Source organism: Carassius auratus, chromosome 15 (assembly GCF_003368295.1).
Source record: "Carassius auratus strain Wakin chromosome 15, ASM336829v1, whole genome shotgun sequence".
NCBI classification, from domain to species: Eukaryota; Metazoa; Chordata; class Actinopteri; order Cypriniformes; family Cyprinidae; genus Carassius; species Carassius auratus.
Window position 1 is genome coordinate 4,786,199 of NC_039257.1, and position 9,217 is coordinate 4,795,415.

At 40.7% G+C, this 9,217-nt stretch overlaps 1 long non-coding RNA gene across 2 annotated transcripts; it reads left to right on the forward strand.

Moving 5' to 3' along the window:
• Window positions 1-8,366: 8,366 nt before the first annotated feature.
• On the forward strand, window positions 8,367-9,001 carry LOC113115499 (uncharacterized). Of its 2 annotated transcripts, none has more exons than XR_003293894.1 (2): window positions 8,367-8,466; window positions 8,695-9,001. It is a non-coding gene; the product is annotated as an uncharacterized LOC113115499 (long non-coding RNA). The 2 variants fall into 2 exon arrangements; XR_003293893.1 differs by lacking the exon at window positions 8,367-8,466 and adding an exon at window positions 8,522-8,580.
• The last annotated feature ends 216 nt before the right edge of the window (window positions 9,002-9,217 follow it).

Consider the following 9,217-nt stretch of genomic DNA (forward strand, 5'->3'; position numbering starts at 1 on the left):
TTGTGCCCCCAAATGTCTTTTCGCACTGATGCTGTAGGACACAAAGCAGATGTGGACGCAGTCAGACACAAACTTATGGCAGTGCAGGAGCTGCTGAGTTCAGCTCTAATGAAAGAAAAGGGATAGGCATAGCTGGTTATGGCTGCCCTCCTCTTGTTCCCTGAGACCCTAACTCGTGAGTTCTTCTTTCAAAATCACGGTCAGGAGCTTGGGAGACAGGTGGAGGGCTTTAGCACCTCTCCAAAAAAACTCTCTCTCACAAAGTCAAATGAGCATGTGCAACAGTCTGTTTGTTACTTAGCAAATATTAATCACACTGTGTTATGAATACAGGCTTCTCACACCGCGCTTAATGCCACTTTTAAGCCCTGGGTAGAGCGTTTTTCACTTCTGTTTTTGAAAGAGAGTTAGCACGACTGTTAACTCCTAGGTTAGAGCAGGGTTAACTGGGATTTTGTTATGCTAACCCTCTATTGTGTGCCAAAAAGTATACTAGGTAAAACAATGCTGTGCTCTTGTATTGAGATTAGTTTATCATCACACAACCAATCATAAATTGCTTCACTGCTTAACTCATTAAATATTCATGATATTTAAACAGTCAGTTAACAGTCAGAGTTTAAGCATTTGAGGGGGGAAATGTATACTCTCGGTCTACAAATTATTGTATATTCTTGTAGTTTATGTAGTTTGTAAAAATTTTATAGCAGTTTATGTGGCATTTGCATGGGTTAAACAGGTTCACGTGCTGTCCTTATCACAGGTTCTGTTTTGATTTTGCAAATAGGAATGTTAATGTTTATTTTCCAAATATATTGTATGAAAATAACCAACAAGTGAAACAACTGATCCTGGGATTATATTAACCCGGGGTTTAGAATGGGAATATCCCACAGGCTATTTCAGTATTTTAAACTCTGAACTCGACATGACATAACTTGACATAACATTTCAGACACTTTAAATCAACTTAAAGCACAACTGGTTTGTAAATCAGGGAATACCACACATCTGGCAGCTAAGGTGTCTGATTAGGTGGTTTTCATCTAACAAGCTCTCAGATGAGAGCATCAATTTATTACAATACTATAGTAAAAGTCTAATTAAATGCAGCCAAATGTACGTTTCTTATATGTAGTTTCGGTAAACCGAGATGTATCTTGTGGCTCTTTCACAAGCACAGATAATGCATTAAAAGGCGTATCAAAAAGACAATTTACTGGGAATTTAATACGTAGGTAATGCATTTGGTTTGCTTCCTGCTGGGCATATGGTTACTATTACAGTATATTGGCAGAGACGGAGATTGTCAAGAGTGTAGGGAGGGCAAATTCTGGTTTCAATAATTTTTTCGAAGAAGTTCTCTGCCAGATTAATTAAAAGCAGGTTGGCTCCTTTATTATGGAATTATCACGGAGGCAAGAGACGTACAATGGAAATAAAAGGTTGAAAAGGTCAGTATATTCCATTACGGCCCATGTGCTGTCTGTGAACAATGAAGGAGGATTAGAAATGCATTTTTTATCTAAGGAGCAGGTGGGATTTATGACCATCACTCAAATATTTTACTCGTTGATAGAGTTTCCCATCAGACTCCAGGTCTGAGGATAATTGCTTTGCTTCAAGATGTCATTGCTTGGGTTTATGACAGCTGTGAGCGAGTCTTCAAACCATTTATAGATGACTAGTATAATTCTGCAGAATGCCTGCCTGCTTCATATTGAATTCATATGAATAATTCTCTATTACAGTACCTGCTTTTCATTTGCATTAGCCTACATTTATTGTGGAGGTGCAATTATAAAGCCACTGGCTTAGTAAGATTTTACTATTAATAAGCAAGAAAAATAAATATATATACAGTAATTATTATATATGATTACATCACTCAGATTTACTCTTGATCCATTTTTGTCAGTTTTTTTAAACCCCTGGCTCTCTGGAATGAGTTAGAGAAGAAAAGAGAAGCGTCTAAAAATGCAACCTCAACAAAATTGATTGTCCTCTGACGCTAACCATCCAATTACCCACTGTATGGTTTTATATATTTATTAAACTTCACTCCAAGCCGTGGCAGTTTTCCAGCTAATAGGTGCTTGCTCCACAGAGCCCCAGCAACAGTAGCGAGATAGTCATCCACCATGAATACAAAACAGTCAGGCATGGCACAGTAAGCCTGAAGTCACTCGGCCTACTGCGCATGCCCACTAAAAACCAGCCACTGTGTGTGAGTCAAATAAGACATTGGAAAGAGGACTTTTCTTAGAAGTTACGTACTTTTGGGTTTCTATTCAGAGGGTTTCAAAGTGAAAAACTTATACTTGATAGTTTACAGCTTGCTGGATATTGGTAATAAGATGGTGAGTGGTTTATGAAACTGTAGAGTGTGCTCTTTACTATGTACTGTGAAAATTACAAATCAAAATGGGGAAGGAATTGGCAGTAAATCATGAGGCCTGATGGACCATTTTCTTTGGAAATCACAAACTGATTTATTTGGAATTACAAATTGAATAAAAGATGTTGATTGTGGACTTTTACAGTGATTTACCAGCAAAGGCATGAACAGTATGAGTCATGAATTGCGGGTAATTTCTATAGTGCAGAGCTGGCACGATTTCTTCCCAATTTAAGTGATGCATTAAATATGTACTCCCATGGAGGTCAAGGAAGGGCTCAAAGTGACTGAATTTCTTGACAGACATTGCAAGAAAGATGTTTGAGGTTTAAGCTATTGTCCCCATTTACTAAATGAGAGACACATCAGTTACTTTAGTCGCAGCTCTTTTCTATCTGCCTTTTCCCCCTTTTATTATGTCACACACACACACACACGTATTTGCAGGCACACACTTGGGGGGTGATCAGAGTTGGCTGATGTCTGGGTTTTTCAGACACTGCGGCAGGCGCCCAGACAGTCACCTGAAAACTCACTCCATCTTTGAGAGCCCTGCCGCCATTGCTTTAAAAAACGCAATAGATGACAACATTTTCCTTTCATTTTCACATTTCAATTTCTTGCACAATTGTAATAATCTCTTGAAAATGTGCTGTTGCAAGGCAAAGATATAAATATATTTTATGATCTTTTTCGGCTAATCTTAACCATGCGCCATCAGACAGCCATTAGCCTCTGTGAGATTCACTTTAGTGTCGTCATTTGGATCCAGTCTGTAACTGATGCAAATGATATTCTGGCTCCAAATCTCCCATTGTCCCCCTTCAACTCTGTTCCGTCTACTTGGCGCCCTCTACTGCATTGCTTTGTAGGAGTTGCCATGACAACCCAATCCCTGTGCACCCATATTTCAGCTCGCAAGTGACAACGTGGTGCACCATGGCATTATTTGTATCGGCACCACCCAGGTCACTTTCTCTTAGCAGTCTGTCTCCCAAAGGCAGTAGCCCTCATGTCCGTAAGCTACTGAGCAGACACGATGTGCACGGACACTATTTGACTTGAATACACGATATCCTATGATTAAGTTTGTCTGCACTTTCTTAGCCACCAGGTCACATTTTGCTGACGTTTTCTTAAAACTGGCTAAATAATCCTTCAATGCAGGAAAACCTCACTGCATGTCTCATATACTGAGCTTTAACTTCACTATAATTGTAGGGGTATTTTCACGGAATGCTGACCGTCATTTCTCTCTGTTAGCGAAAAACTGTGCATATTGTGCCTCATATGGAAATGAAGCCGTTATTTATGGCCGATATGTAGGTTTACCGCAGATGAGTCGAGCGCCAATCTCTAAAACCCTCTAATAAGATGGTGAATGTGTGGTTTCGGCTCGAACTGAAATACCACAGGGCCATTTGAAATGATGTATATGTGCGATTGTTGCTGAAACTGTGCCGTGTGTTTCATTTGCAGGCAGCCGATGATGTTTAAGCAAAAGCTCCTCAGACTTAGCACATCTCCGCGCAGATGAGCTGAGAGGTCAATGAGTTCCCGGGCTGCCACAGCGACTGCCAAGTACAACCAGACACACTCTATTAGATGCATTATAAAACTGTTGAAACTCTCTCTGTCTTTTTCTCTAGCTCTGCTTCTCTCTCACACACACAGAATGCAAAAGAAATGCGCTCTTTTATTTCTTGTAAAATGCTTTTGACCTGACTCTGTTCAATAAAGGAATAAAAGTTAAATATCTTTGTTGTCTTGCTTGTTTTTTTTGTTTTTTTTTAAAGACACATACTGAGACATTTCTACACAGGACATACCTTACGAAAATGAACCGTGGGTTTCTCTCTTCAACCAGTGAGCTGAGGCAGTGAATGAGAGCTGCATCCTAATAGGATGTATCCAGTCACTGCTGTAGAGGGGTAGGTGGCAACCGAGTGCCATGGGAGTCCAGACAGAGAGCCAGAAACAGACAAAAGCCCCATGCTCCATCCAGGTTACCTGCCACAGACACTACCTGCTACACAACCTGACCTTCTCTCCACAATGCAGCCTCTATTGTTCGCTAGTCAAGGGCAACGAAAAGAATAGCTCCCTATTTCCCGTAAGAGCTTTTATCACAAGTCACACTGTGAGCATTAGTGCTTTATTAAGACATCCACTGAAAATGAATGAGGCACATTAAACCGAAGCGGCTCTTCTTTTGGTTCAGATTCGGACTGGACAGACTGGATTAGTAACAGCCACAGGTCTCCAGTGTGTATTTGTCATATCATGAGTCTCGAATGACAATTCATTAGTTGGTTTTATTCGTCTGCTCCAGCTGCATGCGTCAAATTTGTATCAGGCATGACAACTGTGAGATTTAGCCTATGCTTATAAGGAAGGACGCGAGGCATCAACCTCAAACATTCTTTGAAGTTATTCCTTTTGCAGAGATATTAAGCAATTTAAAACATAGTTACAGCTTGCATTCGGCAAAGATACAGATAGCACAGACAGGTCACAAACATATTTAAAATAATTAGTTTAATCAAATATATTAGTGCCATAATCTCTAACCTTTATATTGTTGCTCAACTAATATTATGTTTTATTAAAGAAATAGTTCACCAAACTAAAAAATAACATAAAACTGGTCAGGCAATCGTCAGATTTGGAGAAATGTAGCATTTCATCACTTGCTTGCCAATGGATCCTCAAGAGTGAATGGGTGCCGTCAGAATGAGAGTCCAAACAGCCGATAAAACATCACGATGATCCACAAATAATCCACAAGACTGCAGCCCATCGATGAACTTCTTGTGAAGTGAAAGCTGCATGTATGTCATTAACAAATCCATCATTCAAAAATAGTTTTGTCTGAAATATGCACAGATTGAGCACCATTTACAAGCATAAACAGTCCAAAACATTTCCAAACAAATAAGCTGCCAGTGGTTTTGATGAGAGAGAACAACAGGGGAAGGATGTTCTACGCTGAAAAAGTTAAAACACCTTTGTGATGGTTGTTTCAGATTTTTGCTTCACAAGACGTTAACTGATGGACTGGAGTCATGTGCATTACTTGTGGATTATTGAGAAGTTTTTATCAGCTGTTTGGACTCTCATTCTGACAGCACCCATTCACTGCAGAAGATCAGTTGGTAAGCAAGTGGTACATTCCTTGAAATCTGTTCCAATGAAGAAACAAACTCATTTTAGATGTCCTGGGGGTGAGTATATTTCAGCAACTTTCATTTTTGGATGAACTATTCCTTTAATATGCTTATCTGTCAAAAAAATCTGTCATATACCCAAATAAATGTGGAATGTTCCAGCTACTGCGTACTGGATGGAGTTATGAATGTTTTGAAGCGGGTAGCCTAAGGGCTGGAGAGATGCCTACAGTACCACTCTCCCTTCACAGGCCTCTGTCTAATTATACATTCCACTGAGAGATCTCCACTCCAATGGCCTGATCCCTACATTTGCAAATTCATATTTCTATCCAAACTTTAAACCAGCCCCAAATAAGACATTTTTAAGAAAGATTATTTCTCCTATAAACAGTTATAAGAACAGAATAAATACCAGTAATCACTTTTCTTTTAAACCACAGGAGTGCAAATCAACCTAATGCTCGGAGAACATGAACACTTGTGATTGCTGAACCACAAATTTGCCAAAACCACAGAAGTAGAGGTCCAAACCCCCATACTGGATCCACAAAGAGAATTCGGCTTTGTAGAAGGGGAAGCAAACACAGTGTTTCCTCCTACATCAAAAAAAGAAGGGAAAAAAAAGAAAGAAATGCTGATGTTGTATCTAGTGCTGTCTATGAGTGCTTTAAAGAAAAAGCTTTAGTTCACCCCCTGTCTACTTTAAATATCACAAGAAAGTGAGTTAGACTCAAGCTGAAGCAAGAACATATCAGAAGTAAACATAATTGTATTTTGTATTGAATATTGTATATTGAAATGACACTTGAAATAAAATGTTAGATAACACAAGCATAAGGAGGGTTTACAGTATTACTGACAAATGCTCTTTATACGGCACAACTAAAATAGTCTCATTTGTGGGGTTTATGCATATTCACTCTTTCTCAAATGGATTAAATGAAATTGATACATATGGAATCAACAGTGTGACCAAAGCAGGTGGGTGAATAGAGTTAAACCAGACTGAGGGCTGCACCAACAGCTTTCAAATTTATAGCGGTCTAATTGTGCTGCCTATGTTTCATCTTTACTGAATTAAAATGATTAAATATTAACAAGCAAATAGATTAATCTGTGTTGAAACTTAATAAACTTAAAACGCACTTGTCATTGCACTTCATGTCACTAGCAAAGTTTTCTTTAAGTAGCCTATAAAGCACAATGCTATTCTATTCCAGTCTTGTGTGAATAAAGCAGAAAAATCCAGCGTGAAGTTAAAGCCTGCCATCTAGTGGTGTGTAGCATGGATTGACAACTTTTTCAAATGAATGACACAACAATCATAATTCAGCTTCATTTTGTTATTTTGATTACAGTTTTATGAGAAATAAAGCCTATATGACTTTACAACGTCTTAGTTAATAGAAAATATCGAATATGGGTAGTTTACAGCCCGCTCTAAAAAAATATTGTTGACAGTTTGAACAGGTATTATTTCAGTTTTCATCTAATTTAATTAATTTTCCATTTATATCCATATATAATTATATATATAATTTTCTCAGATGGTGGCTTTAATCTCCCTATTTGAGCATTTTAAAAGGATTAATATGATACCTGAGTAATATTTATTTCCTCAACTCCCAAAATTATCAGGGATTCCTATCTAATCTATAGGGCAAAGGCTACTACTGTTCTAAATCATTTGGTGGTTAAGGTAAAATAAAGTAAGCCAGGATATGCTACCAGTGAGGATTTAAATTCTACCCTGAAGCTGGTGGAAGGTGGAATTTATTGAAATTAACATATTTAAATTTCAGAATGTTTGCTTGCAGGAAATGCCTTAATAGAGGTCAAAGCAACTGTGCCATAGGCTTTCACATATGCACATTTTCAAGCAGTATAGGCAGACAGGATGGAGCAGGAATATGCCAAGCTCATATGTGCATGATGGTGTCACGGGGTGACGAAAGGGAAGCGGAACTAAGTCCCGCCGGAATTTTGTGTTCCCCTCGGGACGGTGTCGCGGTAACACCGGTCCACTTCCGGGTTGCGCCCGATGTCGCAATAACAACGCTAATGACAGATTGACATCTGGTGTGGGGAGTTTGATGTGGCGATCTGTGAGAGGATTATGGAGGCGGAGTAACCACATAAAAAGAGAAGTGCAGAGACCATGAGGAGGGTTGTGGATTCTTTTTTTGGTCGTTCGTTCTCCCGGCGATTCTTCCTGGTTGGCTTGCCCCCGTGTGTGGTTCTTCTCTTTGGACGTGTTCCCCTAGGAGAGGTGAATTCCTGGGACGTTTGGGCTGGCGTGTGGAGGTATTTGAAGACTATTGTGGGGTTTCGGTTATCTGGCTGTGTAACAGATATATCAGCGATCGAGTGGAGATATTCAGGACAGAAAGAGTGTGAGCTCTGGAAAGTAAGTGAAGACCAGGCCGCGCCATCACTATCGGAGGGAAGTTAAGAGACCTGATCTGGGACTTCGATCAATTGTATACATCTGGACTGGGGGTGATAACGTTGTGAAGTGGACGGAGCCATCGTTGGGTGAGTGCTGGCTCTATTTGCACTAAGAGTGGGTGTGCCGTGTCTGAAGTGGTGTGTTTGCACAATAAACCGTTTGAAGTGAAGTTACAGAGTGTGGGGAAGATATATAGAGTTAATGCCGGACGCTCACCACCCCGAGAGCCCACCACCGTCACCGTAATCCACACCCAGGCACTCAACTGAAGCATCTCCCAGCCGTAAGCCCCATTACTTATTCAAGAACACATACTTGCTGTTGATTACTTACTCTGCTGTGCAGATCGCAGGATCCTCTGGGCCGAATGCCGCATGTGATGTCCCTATGAAAAGAGGTGGACACAAGAATTATTCCTTTCCCGGTCACAACCGAAGCCTCTCCCAGCCGTAAGCCCCACTACTTATTCAAGAACGCATACTTGCTGTTGATTACCTACTCTGCTGTGCAGATCGCAGGATCCTCTGGGCCGAATGCTGCATGTGATGTCCCTGTAGAAAGAGGTGGACCCACGAATTATTCCTTTCCCGGTCTTAACCGAAGCATCTCCCAGCCGTAAGCCCCATTACTTATTCAAGGACACATACTTACTGTTGATTACTTACTCCGCTGTGCAGATCGCAGGATTCTCTGGGCCGAATGCTGTATGTGATGTCCCTGTAGAAGGAGGTGGACACGAGAATTATTCCTTTTCCCGGTCTCGACCGAAACATCCACGAGCTCTACTTACCCGGATACTCCCCCCTCACTCCGGGACAGGTGACAGACTATCCTGGCTCTTGCTGGCCCCGTACAGGCACAAACTGCCGACGACTCCACGCCTTCCCGGCGTCCGAGGTCTGGCTCCGTTCTGGTCGGGAGACACGGAAGGAACACTGAACTTTTAAATTGCTTTTAATCAAATAAAACCTTGTTCATTTTTTATACTCTCGTCCGTCTGGTTCTTCTGGTACGCTCCCCGAGGTGATCCTGGGTTTCAGGGGTGGGTGCAGTCTGGCTTGGCCCCCCGACCTGTGACAATGGGGTCCTTTGAGATAAACATATTCAAATTTCTGCCTCCAGCTCTCTGGATTTTTTTTTTAAAGAAGGAAAGAAAGTACTCATCTAAACAAGGTGGATAGATGATGCAACTTACCCGTG